General features: G+C 44.4%; 3 long non-coding RNA genes across 5 annotated transcripts in view; 1 reads left to right on the top strand and 2 right to left on the bottom strand.

The window, feature by feature from the left end:
* LOC311595145 overlaps window positions 1–22923 on the top strand; it is a 133944-nt gene that overhangs the window by 67648 nt on the left and 43373 nt on the right. The window lies entirely within an intron of this gene.
* LOC311594074 lies at window positions 1410–5087 on the bottom strand. 3 transcript variants are annotated; one of them, XR_014777948.1, is made up of 4 exons: window positions 4982–5087; window positions 3894–3989; window positions 2539–2668; window positions 1410–2211 (listed from the first exon to the last, which is right to left on the bottom strand). It is a non-coding gene; the product is annotated as an uncharacterized lncRNA (long non-coding RNA). The 3 variants fall into 3 exon arrangements; XR_014777949.1 differs by lacking the exon at window positions 4982–5087 and having other exon boundaries at window positions 1410–2278; window positions 3894–4089; XR_014777950.1 differs by lacking the exon at window positions 4982–5087 and having other exon boundaries at window positions 1411–2211; window positions 3894–4089.
* On the bottom strand, window positions 17552–22820 carry LOC311595146. Its single transcript, XR_014778326.1, has 3 exons — window positions 22707–22820; window positions 21805–21854; window positions 17552–17640 (listed from the first exon to the last, which is right to left on the bottom strand). It is a non-coding gene; the product is annotated as an uncharacterized lncRNA (long non-coding RNA).

Raw genomic sequence — 22923 nt, 5'->3', positions numbered from 1 at the left:
GAGAAGGAGGCAAGCACACTCACTAGTTTTGATAAGTTTCCTTTAATTTCTCTGAGGATTCCTGCCTCACACGCAAGAAGAGCAAGGGTGGGCTTGCATTGGGGGGCGGGGGGCAGCGGCGGGGGCAGTACTGCTCTGACTTTATATGAGTCACAGTCAGTCTCAACAAGGGAGCCTGAACCCCTTGCTCAAGGCCAAAAATCATGTGAAGCCGAACTTCACAGTTGAGTTGACCTGTAGCAAACAGGGTCATTGAAACTTTTTGTATCAGGAGATCAATGTCCAAGCCAAGGCACTTTTAGACGAGGAGCTGTCCTTCCACAGTGGGGGTGGGGGAGTGTTACGTAAGAGCACACTTTGGGCAGCAGCGGGGATGGCGTGATGGCGTTGGGTTCAGCATTCTCCCTTGTTGATTGGTTGCCTTCTCGTAACTGGCAAAGTCTTCAGCAGGCCTGTTCTGATCACAGTTAAGTATTACTTTTTAAGTGAAGTGAATTGTCACCGTTTCGTGCCTCACAGGTGTGTTAGGCAACCCGAACCTTGAACTTTCCATCCCTCAATCTAAGCAAAGCTTTCCCTCTGGTCCCACATAGTTATATAACTTGGCTACTTAAGGCTCCGTCCGCGTGTGATTCTTTTGTTGACTTTGCCATCGCTATGGTTACCTCCTTATCTCCGATATTACGTAAGGTCCTCGGGAAGCCACATAATGTTTTATGTGTCTTGCGCTGTGCGTTACAGTCCTGGCTGGTAGACTTGTTAGCCTTGTGCATGCTGCAATGAGTATTGTTATATACCTATGGGAAACTACAGCACAAGGAAGCACCGGAGAGAGAAAAAGGAGGACAGAAGGAAAGAGTTGAAGTGAGACGCAAAGGGCAATGTAAGAATGAAAGAAGCATATAGCAAGATTCGGCTACCAAGGTGTGCAGGTGTTTCCCAGCTTACGGACTTGGGGGACAAGATGAGACGATTCAGATACATTTCAGGGCGATCCTCATACTTTGGGACATACTTGCTTAAGCATCTACATGAATTCCTGGGTTTTTGTAACTGGGTCAAGTATGTTGTTTCTCTTTTCTTTAGTTAACGATGGTTATTTGCCAGGCCCTGAAAGGAAAGGTGTGTTTTCCTGACTGAGGATATATGGCTTTGTTTTGGTGTCTCTTTAGTTACGTATGTGACTCCCAAAATCTCTTCTATGGCCATGGGTTGAAATGTCAAACCCGGGAGAAAACATGTGTGCACCAGAGGTTGCCCTGAGGCCTTCCCTGCGTGCTGCCATCACCACGTGCGCCCTCATTACTTCTGGGCAATTGCTTGGGGCTTCACTTAGCATTGACCCAAAAGTAAACAGCGTGTTTTAGTCTAGAGACTCAACTTTTACTATAAAGCATGACACACATATATCTCCTAGGTTTCCACGTGAAACACCAGCGACAGAGAAGAAATTCATGTGGAGGGTGGTTTGAATGGATATAAACAAGGGTTTACACCTCAGGGTTTGGCCAGTAGAGGTGACAGGTGAAGAAGCCCTCGGGAAGCTGAAGCACAAAGATTGCTGTGAGTTCGGGGTCGGCTTGGACCACACATGGTCCAGCCATACCAGTGAGCGTCTTCCAATTGTTCCCAGGGTCGCCCCGCGCCCCAACCCGGCTTTCCAAGTCGGTCGTCCTCTTGAGTCCAGGACATGAAGCAGCCACTGAAGCACTCTCTCTGCATTGCAGCCTGTTGAGTGCCGATTTAGTGTTTTTAAAACGATGCCACAGGGAGTCTGCTTTCATAAAGCCAATTTTATTGAGAAGGGAATCCGCAAGCGCACAAACAAGTTCACAGTTTAAGTTAAAAGATGGCAAACGTAGGATTCTGGGATGAACACTAACGACACCTAAGAAGAAATCCTTGAGGAATTAATGCATGGATTTAGCTTTCAAAGATGGATGAGAGCAGGTCTAAAGTGGACGGATGTCCTGGGTACAGGAGAGCACTCCAATTGGCTTTTGGCAGCAAGGAGACTTCAAAGTCTGAGCATGCGCATTGCTGGAGGCAGGTGATTGGGCTGATGTTGGAGGCAAGTTGGAAGGATTTCTATCTCTTCTTGGCGAGTCCATCCTTCGGAGCTCAGTTCATGTGTTTCCTTCTCCAGATAGCTTTCCTCAATTATCTTTCCATCTTCCTACCCTCATTACTGAACTGTGTTTAGTGTGTGACCTATTTTTAAACAAAACACAACGTAACCCAATTACAGTTTGACCCTCTTTGTTCTCACGCAGCACGTCTGTGGATTCAAACAGCAAGCAGATAATACTTTAGAAATTCTGTCTAAACTAAGTATGAACGACTCTCCCAGCTCCCCTTGCTCCCTAAGGTACCTGTGTAGCACTTACAGTGTATTAGGTATTATAAATAGTGTAGAGATGATTTAAGATATGTAGCTCATCTGCAAATACTGGTCACAGTCTTGTATCTGCAAGGGACCCAGAACCAACCTCCCACAGATATGTAGAAGTGACTGTACGGTGCCTGCCATATATTTACCTGTGTTTGGTGGGGAGCTTCCTGAAGGCAGGAGCCAGGTGATGTCCAAATATATAATTTTACATTAAAGAGTTCCCAGTATTCTACTGTTGGAAGGCTTTGCAATGGCAGTAAACACCTAGTGATATTGCTGGAAAAAATTATGGTAGAAACTAATCTATGGTATAAAAAATTTGTTAATTGATTTTTAATTAAAAAATTAATTCAGTCTTCCTAAGCCTTTAACCACCATTTGTAATTTTACTGAGGTAGTAAAATAACTAGGCAATTTTAAATTACTTTGCCCCTAGGGGAAAATAATTTTACTTTTAATATTTGTTCTGGAGAAAGAATATAGAGGCATGCAGAATTTAAAATTGGAGAAAATATGGGCCAGAAAGATGCCTCAACCAAGCCTGATGACATGGACTTAATCTCCAGAACCCTCATGGTGGAAGGAGAGAACTGATTCCCAGGCACTGGCCTCTGGCCCCGCCCCCAGCGCACACTGTAGTTATGGGAACTCAGAATTAAGTGGGAAATGGTTTTTACCAGTCATCCCACTATCCTAACTATACACATTAGTAGGTGGAGACTGACAACCCTTGAGGGTACTTAGTGAAATAGGAAATTCATGTTAAATCATGCAACTCTCACACTGCGTGTGGCAGTTAAGTGTGGTCTGCCTGGACGAAGGAGGTGAAGCCGACTGAGGAGAGCTACTGTCCCTCCAGCTGCTCCCCTGCCGTTGGCTCTCACTGTGACCCAGATCTCACCTTCATTGACTGCCAGCACAGGCTCCCCAGTGGCTGCCATGACCGGTGGACCACTGCCAGAGTCTCCTGGCCAGGGCTGTGGGGATTCCAGTCCCAGAGCCTGTGGGGCTGTCCTTCACACACCTCGACAGACTCTGGCTTTCTACTTATATTCTAGAAGATTCTAGTTCAAATTGCGAGGCATTCCTGGACCCTCTTTCAGCAAGTAGCCCATCTTTACCTCTGGGAACAAATTAAAAGTAGACATCACAGTCAGCATGAATTCATGCCTGGTTCGGTCTACAGTCACCTGTAGAATTACACTGCATCATCTTTGAATGTGATCACTGTAGACTCTGAAGTATTGCCGAGGCTCAGTAAACGTCCACTAATACAGCTTTCGTTCTGATTATATGTAAAGCTAACTTGCTATGCAGTGGACAAAAGGAGCACTGAGAGTGTAGCTTTCCTATACTACAAATCAATATCAGTGCGCATACTAGCTCTAACAGGGCAAGGCCATTTGTACACATCTATCCATGTTCATTCTGGGAGAAAAAAACCCAAACAACCGCCTCCCCCTCCCCCCCCCCCCACCAATGACAAAACAAAATGTAAAACCTTTCAAAACCATCCCGTCATCTTAGAACGGCTGATTTGGGCGTGTTCTCATGGTCTTTAGCATCCTGTTCCTCACCTCAATTTAGGTCTTCATCTCTGTGTGAATGAATGAACGACGAATAGAAAACTGAGGATTCAAACACAGCTCTATTTTAAGCATAGTCAAATGGGTAGCTAAGAGGCAGATCCATGTCAAAGGCATGCCCTTCTGGTTTTGTTTTTCCTGTGGCCCTTGTTATTTCTCTAGCTGAGCTGCAGCTAGAGCCAGAGGCCATATCCAATGACAGGCGTCTGGGTGGATCTGTGGGGTAACTGAAACCACGTGGAGGCAATCGCTAACCTTAGTGACCCGTATTTGATGATCTGTTTTTACTGTCGCGATCATCAGTGCTTCCTAACACAAATGATTGCTGCCCACTAGGCACACGTGAGTTAGTCTTTAATAATACAGTTTGTCAAATACAGAAGCCTATAGCAACCAGTCAACAAAGTTAACCCAGCCTTCTGAAGACGGCAGGAACTGTTTATAATTTTAGAGAGGTAGCAAAATAAGTAGATAATTTAAAATTATCATTGCCCCTAGGGGACATCAACAGAGGGCCTCCAAAATTCTGTTTAGATAATACTACAGATTTTTATAATAAAAATACTAATAAACAGAGAAATACAGAGTGATGGTAAGTATAAGAGACAGATGAACGAAGGGTCATTATTATATGCTTATGGATGCTTATTCTTCATTTTGGTGGCTAATATGTTCCAAAGTTCATGCTCTTCTCAGGTTACCAGGGTAAAAGGCTTTAACAAGGACAAGTTAATCAGAGCATAGCCGCTGCATGGCTGGCTCAGGGTTTTACATTGAGGCAGCCTGGTGAACGACGCTCAGTATTTTGGTCTAAGCTGTTCAATGGCAGTTAGCATCTTATTGCTTGCTTCCGTTCTTTATTTTTGCGCCTATCCCATCATAGAAGAAGCGATTTTTATATTTCTTTGGTTATTAAATAACACGATTTTCTTAATGGTTTCAACAAACATCAGCGGACTCTGAGTACTTTGTACTTTGATTCTGTGCTATGCTGGTCATTTACATTGGAAGATACAGAGGCTGTCCTTTGATGACTAAAAAGAAAAGTGCCAGAGGAGGCTACAGAAGGGCTGTAAGAGCTGGAGCGGGAAGAGGAGTGCTGTGAGATTCTGTCTGGACATGCCGTGGCCTTTGCAAGCTTGGCCTCATTAGCAACTCTGATTATCTGAGGAGAGTTTGCACAGAGCCAGCCATTCATCAGGCATGGGGGCGGGGCTTATGAGACTCCACCCTAGCCCTGGTGCTACTGGCAGTAAAAGCCAGTGGGAGAAAGAGGGACAATTTTTCCTTATTGTTTTAACCGCTGCTAAGTTGTCCATGCTCAAATAAATAGTAGCTCACAAATGCCCATGGGAGCGAGCAATGCAATTAAATGCAGGCAGAAAACTAGGCAGAGGGTACATGTTGAGAAAAAAAGGGAAGGGTGTCCAGAGGGTGTGGGAGGTAAAGAGAGGAGAAAGGGGAGAGTCTCATCAGAATATATTATATATAGTATTGAAACTGTCAAGGAATAAATTACAAAGTATATTTTTAAAAATAAATGAAAGTGAAAGTTCCAGAGTATGTCTGGATGATGTTTTCACACTGTCTAAAATGAGCTGACTCATTGTATGACATTAAATAAAACTTAATTTAACTTTTAGCATTTTTGTAAGTATTATGTGTTCAGATAGCTAACCTGTAACAAGCGATTTTCTCATGTATCCTGAGTTTTGGTTTATTTTACATATATGGCAAGGACATCCTGATTTGTGCATTTGGAAGAGATGTCTGAGAGATGCAAGAAGTGATGGCAAACATCCCTTTTCTACACAGATTGCCAAGCTATTAGCCATAGATGCCCCAAGGCTGAAGAGTTAGAACTTATTTTTTAAACAGTTTGAATCTCTACCCTCACACCATCCCCCATATGTCAAATTCTTGGTTTCAAAGGGAATCTGTCTGTTATTTGTATGTGGTGTGTGTGTGTGTGTGTGTGTGTGTGTGTGTGTGTGTGTGTGTGTTTTAATAGAAAAGAAAGGAATGTACAGTGATAAAAAGATAGAAGTTATTTTTATTTTACAGACATTTATTCTAAAAGCTGAATATAAGTGTGATTTATTAACTTAACTTTTCAGTCAAAATTACAATTCTTATAACACATGTTCTATATGATGCTGGTTCAGTCCCGCAGCAATTGTACTTGCTATGTATGTGCTGTTGTGGTCTATGTGCACGTTTTTCTAGCTCACATAGTCAATCCTTGAGAAGGAGAAGCCGCGTGTTTTAGTATTTCCACCGTATTTTACTCAGCAAGTATGCGCAGTGGGAGCTCTTATAACATGGCTTATTTTGAACACAGGAATTCAGGACTTGGTAGGATAAATAGCTGCTATAATAAGGACAAGTTCATTTCTCTCTAAGGAGATTAAGACCTTCACTTTCTTGAGATTGAACACTTTTTACAGCCACGGTATAGAAGAAAGAGTATGGCTTCAGTATTTCTTTCGCCAAGGGGTGCTGAGGTCACGCCAAAGGGAAACCAGTTTTCAGGCATGCTGGGTAATGGCTGCAGTAGCAGCAGCCACAACAATCACAGGTGATTTCAGAAGCTGAGAACGTGGTTGCGGGTGGGAATGGGACTAGAGAGGTAGCCAGTGGAGAGGAGCATTCAGCCGAGATGCGCTGTTATGTTTGCAGCGCTGTCGATCTTCCACTGCCAGACAGCCGTTGTGATCTGTCCTGAGAATGAGGCTTGCTGGATGAAGGGCTAGTTGGTGACACAAGGAACAACAGGGCCATGCACCGAGCTGTCCTTAGAAGCAATGCCTGGGAAACTAGACGCTTTCTCTGAAAGTAGTGGCGTGGAAACACAACTCCACCTCGGCATTGAGGCGCTAATTGTTCCTGTCCCATGGAGCCCACCGGTAGGCAGGAGTCTTCTGTGCTAAATTTGCCTTGACTGCTCAGAGCTCACAGTCGAATGCTTTGGTTCAGTTTCTCACGTGCGAAGCTGACTGTATGTATTACTTGCTTTTCTCATTGCTATGGCTGAACACTAGGGGAAAGCTACTGGAGGAGGAAGGGTTTGTTTTGGCCTACTGTTTAAGAAGGTCCCATTGTGGAGGGAAGGGCGCGGCTTCAGGAGCGCGAGGCAGCGGATCACATCACATAGGCAGTGCGGAAGCAGAAAATGAGCAGAAAGTGGGTCCAGGCTATAAAACGTGCTAAAAGTTTCACAAGTAGAGACCACAACTATTTAAGCACACGAGCCTCTGGAGAATATTTCATTTCCAATCCGCAGCAAGCAGTTTTAAAAGGCATCCCGTTCTCGCCATAACAGCCCCTGAACAGCTTAAAGGATACACATAGGATGTCCAGGCTCTCCCTAAGCAGGTTCCAATGAATTAGTCTAAGACTGGGTTTTGACATTGATATGCATTTCACTAAAGTGCGGTGCTTCAAAAGGATATGAAGATAAGCGGCCCAAGCTCCAGGTTCTAATATGACCGGAAAGGGCCGCAGAAGCTTCTGGGCCGCCACCGCGCAGCATCCCTGACAGCTACAGCACAGCAGAGCGGCCCTTTTACTGGGAGAACACAGGGAAGACGCTGTCTTCACGGCGGCCTAGGCTCCACTTGGCACCCGGCAAGAGCAAAGAATCGTTACTCAGTAGGTTAGTGTTCATTTGTCCCTGGGGAGTCATGTTGCCATCGTGGTGCTCCGAAGAGGCAGACAAAAGTAGACAAGATTCTTCAGACCTCTAGGGGAGAGCGACGTTATAGCACCAGGTAGAAATTGGAACTGAGAACCAAAAGACAGCGTGTTGTAAAAGGTCCAAGTCCTCCAACCCCTGAGCTTGAAATCTCACCAATCCCTGACTTCACCCGAAGCTCAGGACTTGAAATCCCACCAATCACCACCCTGGAAAACTCCCCCGCCCCCCCCCCGTCCGCCCCCCCCCCCCGCCCGCCCCCAAGAAACACTATGTAAGGGTTCCTGTTCAGTTCCTTGCTGCTTCCTGCCAGGCAACTGTCCTGTTGAGTCTTTCCTAATAAATCTCTTGAATGAGGTTTGTTGTGTGGTATGACTTTGTGGCATTTCTTGGTTCCAGACTGCCAGGCTACCTTGCCCCTCAGAGCTGCAACACTTACAGGCAGTGTTGGGAGAAAAATATTACTGTTTCCAGTGAACGGGGGTGGGGCAAGAGGTATCAAGGTGGGGCTGGTGCCGAGGCAGTTAGTATAAAGGCAGAAAGTGGCTTTCTGTGTTGTTATGAGAGCAATGTGTAGTGTAATTAGGTATAAATGAGGTCAGGGTCATGCGGTGTGGAGAGCCAGAGAGTCGCCGCCTTAGCGAGCATCAGATTTCTCCAGTATTCAACAGGAATGCTGGACAAGTCCTTGGGAGGGAGCCGTGGCAGGATTTCCCCACCCCCTCAGAGAAATCTGCCCTCGGGGTAGACAACACATGCATTGTGAGAGAGCAGTGAGCCTGATGTGCGGGCAGGACTGGCTAAGAGGATGGAATGTTTTAATAAGATCCGGACAGGTAGCTTGACAGCAGGTGGTAGGTTGGAGGGAAAATGTGCTCCTCCCGTTGACATGGCGTGTCCCAGGTTCACTGAAGCTAGCCGTGAGAAAAGGCATAGCGTTAATCTTGGTCTTTGATGATCCCCGTGTTCATGCATAGATATCCTAGACCTAGCGCAGATGACACTGTAAATTTATGTGGCAGGTTATTGTCAATCACATCTTAATACCATCACACAGGCTGAAGCACACACCTTCCTCTTTGAACAGCAAGGATGCTTTGGACTAGAGATGCAGGATCAAGTCAGGGAGAATGAGATATTTTCTAAGCTCCCACTCAGGACATGTGGAGTGGTGGGTTAATTTCACTGTTCTGCCTCCCGTAAGTGTGTTGCTTGGTATTTGAAAGGGGGAGGGGGAGGAAGGAGGGAGGAACAGGCACAAGAAATGCTTTGCAGGATACCTGCTGCTCACGGTCTCTCTCTGCCCACTCTCACAATATTTCCTAGACCTGTGCATCCTGGATTCTTGGTTTTCCTAATTCTGCAAAGCTTTCTGCTAGCAGGCAGCTGCTGGAGCCCAACAGAGCCGTCTCTGGCCGTGTGTAGCTCTTCCCAGATCAGTAGCCACACTTCAACATCCTCCTCCGACATGGATACGTCATTCAAGTGCAGAGAAAGCATGGTTTGCGTTTCTGAGCCCCTGCTTCTCCACCGTGGGAGGCAACAGTGATGGCTGAATCTGTCAGACCTCATTTCCAGGCAGGGGTGGGGCGGGGGTGAGGCTTTCAATTTATCAGAAGAGACCACAGGAAATGAAAATCTCAGGGTGCACAGAACTTCTCTCATTTAGCAAGACAAACACCAGGGAAGTATTTGGAGAAGCTGCAATTTGCTCAAGGGCCTTGAAAGGATCCATTATCCTGGGATGCTCCTCTTGTGGATAGAGCAGGGCAGCCGTGACCAGAGAAGCCTGGGGCGGGTCTCCCACTGGCCACAGACTCAAGTTGCACTTGAGAATAAGCTCAGGACATCCTTTAGAGCCTTGTAGAATACAGAGCAAGAAAGGGCAAACATTTTGTTACAAACTAAAGCTAATAAATACATTGTTATCATTCCATTAACTTACAGGAACTCATGGCCTCTCCCGGCACAAAAGAATCCAAGACAGGAAGAGATGTGGTTTAATCCTCCTCTGTTTACCAATGAAGCTCTCAGGAGAGCAGAGATGAATGAATCACTGCATGTGGTTCCTGATGACGGAGTCTAAGCCAGACACTCAATCTTAGGCTCCATCCCTTAAATCGTTAGATTCCCTTAACCTTCCTGCAGCTACCTTGACTAGGTAGGGTCTTGTTTTCCTCTCTTACCACCACACCCCGGAATACAGTTGTAGTGAGGAAACTGATGTAGCAATTTTCTATGTGTGTGAAACTTATATTTTGACATCTCTTGTAAGAGAAAACATTTTCCAATGCAGCTGAAACATGCTATATAATATAACCTCCCTGCGTTCACGTATGGGAGAGAGAGGTAGGTAGGTGTGACCTCTTAGGATGACCTTGCAATATGATTCAGTGACTGATTTCTGGAACTTTGCATCAGTGCAATAACTCTGGGTTCCTTAGTATTTTCTATCTAAAGGCAGAAGGAATTGAACATGGTCCCTTGTAAGATGAGTAGAGGGGAGCTGGGGATATAACGCAGTGACAGAGTGCTTGCCTAGCATATGTGAAGCCTCAGGTTCAAGTCTCATTGCCACACACATAGGCAAAATATGTAAGTGTGCTACTTATGAAAAAAATTAGTTAGTTCTCTCCAAGATTGTTAATAGGAAAAAAAAACTAGAAATAATTTCAATATTTTAAGTGTCAGGCAAACAATGACATAGTCATTCAATGGAATACTATGAGGCACTTGAAAATTAGGAAATGTTGAGGTATTAGCTTAGAAAAACATCCTTTGTAGGAAAGAGGGATTATTGTATAATTGTACACAAAGCATAATTTAATTTTGGGGAAATCTTGATCTATATATATACTATGTACGAGTTCATATGTTTGACCACATGACTATTTAGTTGCATGTGTCAGTGATGTATATACACACATTTAGGGGCTAACTGATAACCATGGAAACAGGAAGGCAGGCATAACACAAGTTCCTTTTTGGGCTACCATGGTAGATGTGTATACATTTATGTACCATGCATTTACATTATATACAAAGCAACAAATATTTAATGTAATAATAAAAAAATGTGGCAACTCAGGATTGATTTCACCAAGATATATGTATGGTATTCCACGCCATCATCAAGTACCAAGTCAAGGCCACTGTGAAGACACAGGGAGTCAGGGCCAGGAGCCTGGGTCAACTTGAAGCTCGGGTGGTCTTTGTGATTGTAGCTGTAGCTGCTTGTCTTCGTTTTAGAGCGAGAGCATCAATGGTGCTCCTGAGTGATCCAGATCGAAAACGATGTTCCAGAAGCCCACAATGACTGTCATCAGGCAGTCAGTCTTTCTAGACTGTGACTTTCCGAGTATGTTTTCACTGCCTGGTATAAATATTTTGACAGTAGCCTATGTGCAGTAATAATGTTTTGCATAACAAAAAATCAGCAGGTGCAGCTAAGGGAAAGGCAGCTGCCTAAAGATCCGTTTTCGGCTGCGTATGACTTGACTCTTCCAAGTGTTCTAGTGGTGTTACTATTACAACCGCAGTGAATTGGTTGCTATGGATGACTATATAGCATTCAAAAAAAAAATCAAAACAAAAAACATAGAAACGTCTTTGAGACTAAAGTAAGAACCACCTAGAAGAGGATGTGGAGAGACGGCTCAGGGGTTAAGTGTATTTGCAGTTCTTGCAAATGACCCAGGTGCAGTTCCAAGTACCCACACGGCTGTGCACAACTGCCTGTAACTCCAGTTCCAAGGAATCCAACCCCCTCCTCCTGGCCTTCACAGGCACCAGGCATGTTTGTGGTGCGAATACATATGTACATGCAGGCACTCACATAGTACACAAATGAAAATAAATAAATATTAAGAAAAAAAAACCCTACCTTGACACATGAAGAAAACTCTCCAGAAGTATACCATTCAAAATGTCCCCTTCTCAGACAGCCGCCATCTTACACTCTGAGGAACTCCCCAGAGCTTGCTGAGCATGTGTTTCCAGTGGGCAGGGAGAAGAAAGGATGATACAGGAAAAGAACCACTCAGGTTTATTGCTTCAGTGACCATAGGCAGCGATAACAAACCCCTGAATCTACTGAACCCCTCTAAGGTGGAGGGGACATAAGCAAGTGCTAGACTGGGAAGCAGACGTCCCCTCAGAGCTGACAGTCAGGTCAGTATCCCTGGTCTTGGCTCACACACAACTATTTTCATCATGGTCTTAAATAGAAGGCTGGAGAGACGGCTAGATGGTTAAGTGCTCATCTGAAGACTGGATTTCAGACCCCCAGAACCCGCTTAATGCTAAGTGGGTATGGTAGCTCACCTGTGATTCCAGCCTCAGAAAGCAGAGAAAAGCTATGCCCAGAGCACACTGGCTAGTGAGACTAGCCATGCTCCTGAGCTCTGGGTTTGATTCAGAAGCCTTTTCTCATAGAATAAAGTGGATGAATGATCAAGGACAGTTCCTGGCATCGGTGTTTTGTCTCCTTATGCATACTTGCACCACATGCATACACATGAGAGAAAGCTCGTGATAGAGCCTTAAAACATAATGCATTTACTTTTATGAAATCCATCAATTGAGCTGGTATGTTTGTTTTGTTTAAATATGTGCCTGCATGAGTGTGTCATCGTGAGGAACACCATCTTCTTCCTTTGAGGCAGGGCCTCTCATTAGTCTAGACTGGCTGGCCTGTGAGCCCCAGGGATCATCCTGAGAGGATTCTGTGTTCCCAACACTGTGATGACAAATGTTCCTTCATCATTTTTACATAGTTTTAGTAAGAACATTAAACATTTGTCCTTACACCTATGAGTAAGCATTTTTACTGGCTGAGCTATATCTCCAAGATGCTCTATTTGTTTTGTTTTGTTTTTTAATCACATAGTGTTAATCATATAGGTGTGGCGGTACACACCTGCAATCCCGGCACAGAGTAGGTAGAGACAAGAAAATTACAAGGTCAAGGCCAGCCTGAGTTATATAAGGGAGTAAGAAGTTAGCCTGGCCCATCTTTCAAACAAACAAACAAACAAACAAAACTGTACACTAAGGTGTTAGTTTTTTTTTTTTTTTTTTACTTTATATACTCTCTATATATTGATGATGGAACCAATGCTTCTCAACAATAGACATTATTTTCTTCACTGGATACATTTAGAAATCTAGTCTAAGGTGCACTTAGTGGGGAATCCATCAAACTCCATCACACCAAAGTCATGTGGATTAAGGGCGCCAAAGTCTCCCATGAGCTCCAGAATTTCTAGAGTTGCACTTCCTGGTAAAGCATTTCCTATTATTTCTCATGTGTATCTCACATGAAAATAGAACATGGAGAGAAACAAAAGCTTGTACAAAATAAAAACAGCTCATTAATGGCACAAAACCCTTGGAAAATTATTTTGTAATACTTATGTGAACAGCTGCAGATAAAAAAAACAAATTCATCTAATATAAAAGTTTTTCTTTCTTCCTGCTTTTTGAGGTTACTGGTTTGTTCATTTGATGTAATTTTATTAAAATGAGATAAACATAGCATTGTGATTAGGGCACTCTCTCTCTCTTTCTTTCTCTCCCTCCCTCCCTCCCTCCCTGCCTCCCTCCCTCCCTCCCTCTCTCTGTCCCTCCCTCCCATTCCTCCTCTCTCCCTTTTTCTACTCCTCTCTCTTCTCCCTTTCCTTTCTTCTTTTGACTGTCATTTCCTCTCAGTTCCCCTAGATGGGCATTTTAAATCTTTATAAACACGGGTTTTTAAATTATCGGCTGAAACATTAGAGATCGGCAAGCTGCAGATGCTTCCCTGAGTGGCCCCACCCTCCCCCTGTGGTTCCAGTTTGCCTTATATTATACAGCGCAAGACAAGTGCATGCATGTTGACATTTTCCCTCACTGAACTCCCTGTGAAAGCCATGGATTGTGTACTCTGTGGCTTTGGTGACTAGCCTTGGAGCCTCATACTCCAATATGAGTGTGGAATTTAACAGTCTAACATGTTTTAATGCAGCGAGCATCCAAAGTGTTTCTCCTGGTTGTTGAGACAGGGGTCCTTAACTCTGATTTAGAGTGTTCTTGCTGTTCCCTATATTCTTTCATTGTTAATGAAAGGAGAGTGACGGAAACTCAAGCATCAGGACAAAGGGACAGGTCTGTGGCTGTATGATGCCACATTACATGGTGTGCAGAATAGGGAAAGGTGGGAATGTTTTCCCAAGATTTGACTCAGTCCTGAGTCCAAGAAGACTCAGTTCTACTATGCTTAGTTTACTAGGCTACAAGAAGATTCTCCAAGCTTCCATCCTTGGGAGTTAGTTAGAAGAGCTACCCCATTTCTGTGGAAAGACCACTAGCACCTACTTTGACTGGAGTGAGTGCGAGCTCACTGAAGCCTCTAGGGAGACAAGAAGACTCCCTAGAGATCTCTGGCCAGCCAGGCTCACCAATCACTGATTTCAGACTCAGTGAGAGATCATGTCTCAAAAACAAGGTGAAGAACAACACACACACACACACACACACACACACACACACACACACACACACACCAACCCCACACACTTACAAATGCAAATACTACACACATGCAAGCACCAACCACACATATGCATGAACACAAACACCACATACACACATGAATAAACACAATTACCATATACAAACAAACACCACACACACACACACACACACACACTCAAGTACTTGAGCAAAAACACCACATATACACACAGGGATACATACTTACACACAGTTTACAATTTTTTAAGAGGATGAGAAGGAGCAAAAAAAAATCTGTGTTCAAAAGTAATGGGTAGAAATTCATTCAGCAGTCCAAAAGATGTTAAGGAGACAAATTAGTTAAGTAAAAATCAGAGATACAAACAAATATATCAAGAAGAGTTTGTGACAAAATGCCATATTTCTGTCAAGATTTATCATGAAAAGTAAAGAAACATAAAAAACAACATTAGCAATGCAAAAAGGAGAACATTATCACACGCTCAGCATTATGAGACTAGACAACCAGGAGAAAACATTTTTGGCAATGGAATTAGGAATTACAAAATAGATACACAATCCTCAGAAGATGAAAATAGTCAAAAAATCAAAAACAAGAGGAAAGTTGACTTGTGCTTTTAACCGTTTATTTCTGTGAGGGTGGACAGCAAGAATGTTGACACCGTTCCAGTACTCACTCCCATTTGTCCTTTGTCCCAGTAGAAGAGCCATGACCTGTGGCTACTGCGGACAGCTCCCTTCTATCAAGGGCTAAGACACTGTTTCTGCCCAGTTCTCAGCTATTGAGCTCTATGTTCTGGGAACCCCCCCCCCCCACTCTACCCGGGGCTTATAAGACCCATGTGACAGGCAGAGTGAGTCCAGGCTTCCCCAGCCTTGGTGGGGAGGAGGGATAAAGGGGAGGGGCTATTTCAGAGGTAAAGTCCGATGCTCCAAAGAGCATCTGTGCAGAGTGACTCCCACGGTGCCCTGGAGGAGCACAAGGAGTTTTGACCTGGCCTGCACTCTTGGCACTTCAGAGGCAACTGAGGCCAGGTCAGAGTGCTTTTCTCCCCATGCTGTTTCTGCATGGCTGACATCGTCTTCAGGGAATCCAGGACGTGGAAGATGGAAAGGCGCAGAGGTGGAGAGTAAGGTGAAGGCTGAGAGAACTGTAGGCCAAGAGTCTCGGTCCCTACTTTCCGCCAGTACAAATGTCACACAGACCTACAATTCTGGTTTTTAGAATATATCTCTGACATGGTAGAGCTTTCTTAATTGCACAGCCTTAAACAAAACATAATTCAACCAATGATACCTGTTGTCTCGTTCAAATCCACTGTATCATCTGGAAAAAAAGATCTTACAGAGAACGTGGGAGGACTTGGATCTTTGTGTTTATGGTGCGGTGTGAGAGGTGAGGAATAAACCACATGAGAGTTGGAACCATTTTATGGTGGAAGGATAGCATAGTGATGGGAATGTAAATATTGTGAGAACACTGAGTAGCATGCAGAACTTTATTTAGGCTGTGTCAGGGTGGACAAGTAAGTTTCAGAACATCCACTTACATAATAAGTAGAAGAAATACAGTATTTCATTGGATTTAACAAGATCAAATGTAAGGCAAGCCAATTTTAGAAATGTCAATCTATGAAAGTTTGTTCATTTAAGTGAAACATTTTATAGAAATGCTTTTATTTTTAAATATTTTTAACTGTTACACATCTGTAACTCTGGGGTTCAGGAGGTTGAGGTCCTGTGGAAAGTTCACATTCACAGCAAGTCCGTGCTGCATGGTGAGAGGATACTGTTCCAGCGTGGTGCGGGGATAGGAGGAGAGAGAGTTTAAAATGCTTTAAAATCGTAAAGTTGGGTATCACGAGAAGGGAGTGCGGTAGGACAGATAAAGGAGCCCCACCATCCATCCATCCCCCCGACCACCATTCACTCATCTACCCACCCATCCATCCATCATTCCACCCGTCTACCATTCACTCATCTATTCATCCACCCATCCATCTATCCACCCACCCATCCATCTATCCACCCACCCACCCATCTACCATTCACCCATTATGCATCTACCCACCAATCCATCTATCCATCCATCTACCCACCCACCTGTCCATCTACCCATCCATCCACCCACCCATCCATCCACCCACCCATCCATCCACCCACCCATCCATCCACCACCATCCTCTTTTATGCTATATCCTTCTACAGTGCTTGAACTTCTTACACAGAATGTGTATGCAGCTGGCTTGTGCATGTGGATGGATCTGGTTCACACAGTGCTGTTCGTGAATGTGTCAGTCACTGTTTTTTAAGTACATGAGCAAATAGCGTCACAGATTCTGCTTTCAGTCATCATGGCAAACACAATTCATGGAAGGTCGAGGCAGTTTTCCATTTGTGCTGCAACTGCACATTCCTACCTGCTGGGCTGGAGACCCAAGCTTCCCGTGGGGTATGTTGATTCAGCTTGGCCGTCTGGAGTAACTCAGCAGAAACCGTTGGAATGGAATACTGCTACTTTGGTCAGGGTCTCTGCTGGTGGCAGTTTGAGGTATGTGGTGTTAAACTATGTGCTTTTTATACATTATCGGTGCTCTCAGTGTGTGGCTGGGTGGGAAGGGTTGATGGAAAGTGGCAGTCAGAATCCAGGGTCAACTCCCTCGGAGTTGATCTGGTATATCATTTGGGGGAGGAGAGAACCCAGATCCAGGTCAGCAGGCAAAAGGTTTGTGGGCAGAACACAGGCCTAGCGAGGCAGCAGAATCCAGGAAGTGGCCTGCTTTATTATTCATGAGTCTTGCTGCTTCTGAGAACATTCTGTACCATGTACAAATGGCTTAGTACAAATTCCAAGACCATTTTTTTAATCATGTAGAATCTCATTTTCAGACAAGGAAGATAAGTAAGTTGATAGTTAAACATTTGTAAACTAATACATTCCAGCAAAGTCTGCCCGTTGGCCATGTGGCCAAAGGACACCGCAGGGCCTTAGTCAGTGTAGAAAACAGTGTTCTCAAGTGCACTGGAAAAATATACTCATTCATTTCCTCCTTTGTTTAGGAGATAAGGTGTTGAGAGCTTACTCTGTGTGCTGTGCTGTTTTGGAACACACATAGCCGAGAAAAGACAGGTCAGTTCCTGCTGGCACAGTGCTGACCTTTTGGTTGGTCCGACAGAGAATGGACCAACAGCAAAACTATAGCTTGTGGCATTGGTAGGAAGAATTCTAACACAAGAGAAGAGCAGGCAATTGAGTAGGAGCAAAAGTGAGTAGGTACAAGCCAAGGGTGGATGGAGAAGTGTCACTTGAATGTTCTGCTGGAGGGTGGCAGCCAACACTATGGGAAAAACCCCTTCCTAGGTGTCAGGAGACCTGATAGCAGTAGTGGCTGTCCTTATAGGCTTGCAGTCTCCATCTCTGGGGGTCTCCTTTCTCTCTATCACCTTCTCTGTTCCTGCAGAGAAACAAAGTGTGAGTCTGAAGTGTTCACAAGCCAGTCTAACTGCAGAGTAACTTGTATCCTAGTCAACATTGTAAACAGATACTTTGTAAACCATGAAGAACAATACCATATTACTGCCCGGGTCTTCCAGGTAACCCTCCTAGGTAGGTGGAAACATCACTAATTGTAGACGGGCAGCTCTGGGTACTGGTGCCCAGTGCCAAGTGAAAAGACAGGAGTCCTTTGTTTAGAGACAGAGAGTTTCCCACATTGCAATGGCAGAGAATTAAAGTACAGTGAGAGCTGTCCTGAGCACAGACCCTGTGCTTATGAGCAGGGCGTATGCTCATGAAGGCTGGCCCCAGAACACTGCACTATCTTTAAGTTCAGTGATGGAGAATGCATCATTCATTTCTGCAAAATGTTAAATTGTCAACTACTAGTTTTCAGTCATGTGACTGTACCATATTTCCAGGAAATGTAGTCTGTGTTGTTTCCCCTCGACCCGCATTGTGTTAACTCATTTCTTCTTTCAATAACTTAAAAAAATTGGTATTAGCATTTCTGGGACCAATGACTTCCCCCCAAGTCTGGTCATTGAGTTGCTTGGTGGCAAACCGCCATTGGAAATGACTTGTGTGAAGGACAGAGATCTCGGTTGAAAATAAGAGCAACCAAATACAAACGCTGCTGCTGCTGACTCTTTGTGTGACCTCGAGTTACTCTCTTCCTGTCTCTTTCCTTCCTCCTAAAATTTGAAGAAACATCTCTGTACATGGTGCCTCTGTTAGCAAAGAGTCCTGAGATCACGACTGGCCATTTGCAATGGACGGAAATATAAAATGATTCTGGGAGGATGTCTGCCCCAAAGCTGCCCCATTAGCTGGTTTCAACCATGTTCACAGCAACAAACATGTGTTTACTGGGAGCATGTATTCCTTGCTGGCTGGTAAATGCTGTGGATAGTCATGCCTGATAGTATGGCATGCAAAAGAATAGAAAGTATGTGATGCCATTTAGTGCATTAATAATATCCAACAAAACCTGCATTTTATTGAGGAAATAGGCAGATAATACATGAATCATGTTCTAGCTTTATTAAGGTGTGTTGACAGAGAAAATATGTGTCTATTGTGTCTCACATGGTGTTTTAATACATGCGTTCAGGGGCTGGAGATATGGGCCAGTGTTTAAGAGGACTCGCTGCCCTTGCAGAGGAGCCAAGTTTCACTTCCAGCACCTACATGGTGGCTCACAACCATTTGTAACTCCTCTTTCTGGACTCTTTCAGGATCCTTGGAGAAAACGGGCAGGTAGATGGTGTACCCACGTACATGCAGGCATAATACCCACACATGTGAAATAAATACAAAATAGTAAAGTAAGTAAAAGCTTTAAAAACATTTATTCATGATAAAACGTGTCTCAATGAAGCTACTTAACCACACTTGACCAAGCTCAATGAATGTTATTGCTCTCGCCAAACCTGTTCCCTAGGCTGAGGTTTTGCCAGATGCTTGGTAGAGCCAGTAGGGAGCTTTCATTCACTCTCTCATGTGCATTACTGGTTACCTCGCAATGCGCTGTGCTACCAGAGAAGACCCATAGTTACACAGCATCTACCTATGCTATCCTGAACTTTACTTTTGACATTATAAGCCTGGGGGCGGGGGGAATCATGTCATATCAACACAAAACTGACGACTTTACAAGGTAAACACTCCAGTGGGGGTGTGGTACACGCAGCATCGAGCCGTCGTCCCCCTCATCTGATTCTGAAGCATCGTAAGAGAAGACCTACCCATCTCCCTCTCCTCACAGCCTTTTGAGGGAGCGTTAATCTGCTCTGTTTCTGCAAATTCACTTGTTCTGAGTATTTCACCCCAGGAAATACACCTGTTGCTGTATGCATCTGGCTCTTTCACTTCATATAACAATTTTCAAAATTTCTCAGTGTTGTAGCATGTTTCGGGATTCATTTCTTTTCAGGGTTGGGTATGTTTGCACTACACGCATACACCACGATTTATATATTCTCTTTTCTAGTAATTAGACATGACCCTTCACCCTCCTAGCATTTTTTGGGCTAGTCCTTTATGGATGCGCATGTGCATATATTTGTTTCAAAACCTGCTTTTTTAATTCTTTGGGATAGATATGCAGGAATTAAATTGCTGAGCCATAGAGTAATTTCACAGTTAACATTTCAAAGGGGAAGGACATGCAATTTAAGGTCAGACACATAATACAGATTTTTGTGGAATCCGATGAGAATAGGAAACACTTCTATTTTTCTTGCCGTTCTCTTCCTGCTGCCAACCATGGTTCCTGCTGCTCCCTTGAGCTTGAACAAGATCAGGGCTTTCTCTCTACGCCTTCCACCTCCGGTCCCTGCCTCCCAGCCGTGAGCCTTACTGAGCATGAAGGTATCGAGTCCCACCGAATCCCAGAGCACGTGAGCTGAACCCACACTCTATCCCCGTCTCCCACCATTTATTTTGAGAGCCTGTTGCTGCGAGCCAACCCCCGAATCAGTCGTGTGAAGAGAGCTCTCACCCAAGGTTAATTAGTGCCACTGAAATGTAAGTAATGAAAGAGAGTGAGTCACGCATTAGTGCGATTTTATGACGGTTATGAAGGGAGGGTAGATCAAATGTACAAATCTAAACTACAGGGAACACTGGGCGGCTGAATCATGTGTCTGATTGAATATGTTCTTTAGTGTAGTTGTCCCAGGGCCTTGGCTGACCTGTTCTCTTCCTGGAGCCCCGGAAGTGACTTCCCCTAACCCAAGGCCAGCACTCCCGGGAGAGGGGAGCACAAGGGAGCACAGCAGGCACACTTTTGAGTTCAGACCTAGAGTGTACCCTGCTCTTGGCCATGTTTCCTGGAGTCCCTCATGGTTGTGCTTTGTACCTCAGAAGCCTGTGGCAAGCGGCAAGCAGAGAGTGAAGCGACTCGAGGGAAAAGGAGGCGACGGTTCACTACCCACAACAACCTGTGCTTCTCAGGGATGAGGCCTCGCGGTCAAATCCAGATACCACTTTATGCTACTCAATTTCTCAGTCTGCCCTGGGCCTACTTTAAGTGTTACATGTCTACTCGCAGGAGTCAGAATGAGCTTTGTTCTCGGAAGTGTGCATGGCAGAGGTGGCTTGGCACATCTGTCCATGGTTTTAAGATCATTACAGGTGTGGGGCCGGAAGTGGAGGTTGGGCTTAATACTTCCTTGGCTTGACCCTTGCTTCCGGCTTCAGCCTAGCATGGTAGACAGACAGACAGACAGACAGACAGACAGACAGACAGACACACACACACACACACACACACACACACACACACACACACACACATACACCAGCCAATCAATAGTACCTGTCACAGGATTTTGTTTTGAGCAAAGTGCCTAGCAGACTGTAGTTGTTAGGTAAAGTGGTGCAGTGGTGCATAAGGGCTTGAGAAGTGAATGGAACACATTGATTAGTCAGAGGTGGCTCTCAACCCTGTGAGACTAGAGCAGCGCATGGCTGCTCTGGCTCAACTACCCTTCCTGTACAGTGTTCAGTGTTCATCCGAGCCAGTGCTATACACATCAATAGGATTAGCCCACATTTCTCTGGACATGTTTATCCCCAGTCTAACATACAACTGGCTTTTTAGACACACCTCCAGAAGATGCCAGAGAAAAGAATTATCCCTTACACGGGTTATTTGTCCATCAAATAACCAGACCATGGAGGATGTTAAATAAGTCCCTTAACCTTTCTGAGACTCAGTTTATCTGTTCAAAGGGAAAAAGAAAACAAAACAATGTCTCAATTCGGAAAGCACCATGACCTTCAACAACAAACAAAAACAAACAAACAAACAAACAAACAAACAAACAAAAATACCCTAAATTATTGTGGATAACAATATTGCTAAGATTTTGTCTTGTACCTCATTCCCATATTTATAAAGAGTTGAATATAAATCACATGAGACTCATGTCTGATATAGTGACCCCGTTCCCCTGAGGTTTTATAGTGTTTAGTCTTGAGAGGAACATTCCAAAGTCGCAAGGCTACCAAGAATTCAATGTTGTCAACAAAACTTGCAATGTCTGATCAAATGTTTACAAATCCCATCCTTAGCTACGCACCCATCCTCATGTCCCTCTAATGTCCCACGTCTCACCTGGTTGGAGGGAACAAGTCACCACCACTGTGCAAAGGGTAGAATTCGTCCTGTAACGTAGACATCGACAGAGAAACATGCTTTTAGGAGATGTGTGACTTGATATCTACTAGCTGGATGACCTCACTACTGTTTCGACCTGTTTGTATTTGTGATGCACACTGTATTGCTCAAAGCGAAAGGAGAGCAAGCATGATTGGTTTTGTATGGGCAAGAATAACTGATGCGTTGTTGGAGTGCCCTTGAGCCCTATAGTGGAGAACCAGCACACACGTTGCAGACATTATGATGGGCACTGCGTTAGAGAAAGGGCAGGTTCTATGGTTGAATTGTGAGGAACTGCTATACGTTGGTAGTTCTGCCCTCTAAAGTGTTGAGAATACTGAGAAAAAAGAGAAAGATGGCTTCTGGCTCCAGAACACTCCGTGATGCTGTAACATACGGCATCTTAATGGGTCCGACCTTTCCTGCTCCTTTGTTTCTCAACACCTGCAAGGGTGAGGACCACGCTGAGGACTGCACGGCTTTTCTAGGGCTTTTATAGCAATGTGCCAGCAAACAAGAGGCCTAAGCAACAGAAATGCTTTGGTTACATCAAAGGAAGCTGGAAGGACTAGACTAAAGGCAAGGCTCTCTTCTTCCCAGGGCCATGCACATCCCACATCTATTGTTTTTAAAATTATCTGTATTACCTGTGTTATCTGTAGACCCAGCTAGCAATCAATCGAGACACAGACACTTGTTATATTTTAAAATAGCCTTAGTTAACTTGGGGGAGGACAGATATTAATATTCTAAACTACTTCCCATAGTAGGATAGGCATGGGATCCCTGTCTCAAGCCCATGCCATCTGCTTTTAATAACTTCTATCAAGATACCTCCCATCCATAATCCCAAATACTTGTTAATGTTCTTCATCTGGACTGGATTCTCCATTCATGCTACTGGCCATGTGTTTCTCATCCAGCTAAGCCATGGTGGCCTTCCTCTCTTCACTTCAGGTCTCTCTCCTTTTTTTTTTTTTTTTTTTTTTTTTTGTGGCAGTCCTTCTTCTTCCCAGAATTCCTGTCTCTCTCCTAGCCCCACCTATCTCTTGCCCCATCCAGGTGGGATGGCTT

This window comes from Acomys minous (genome assembly GCF_964271855.1).
Source record: "Acomys minous genome assembly, chromosome: 3".
Classification (NCBI taxonomy): Eukaryota; Metazoa; Chordata; class Mammalia; order Rodentia; family Muridae; genus Acomys; species Acomys minous.
This window is presented reverse-complemented; position numbering and strand designations above follow the sequence as displayed.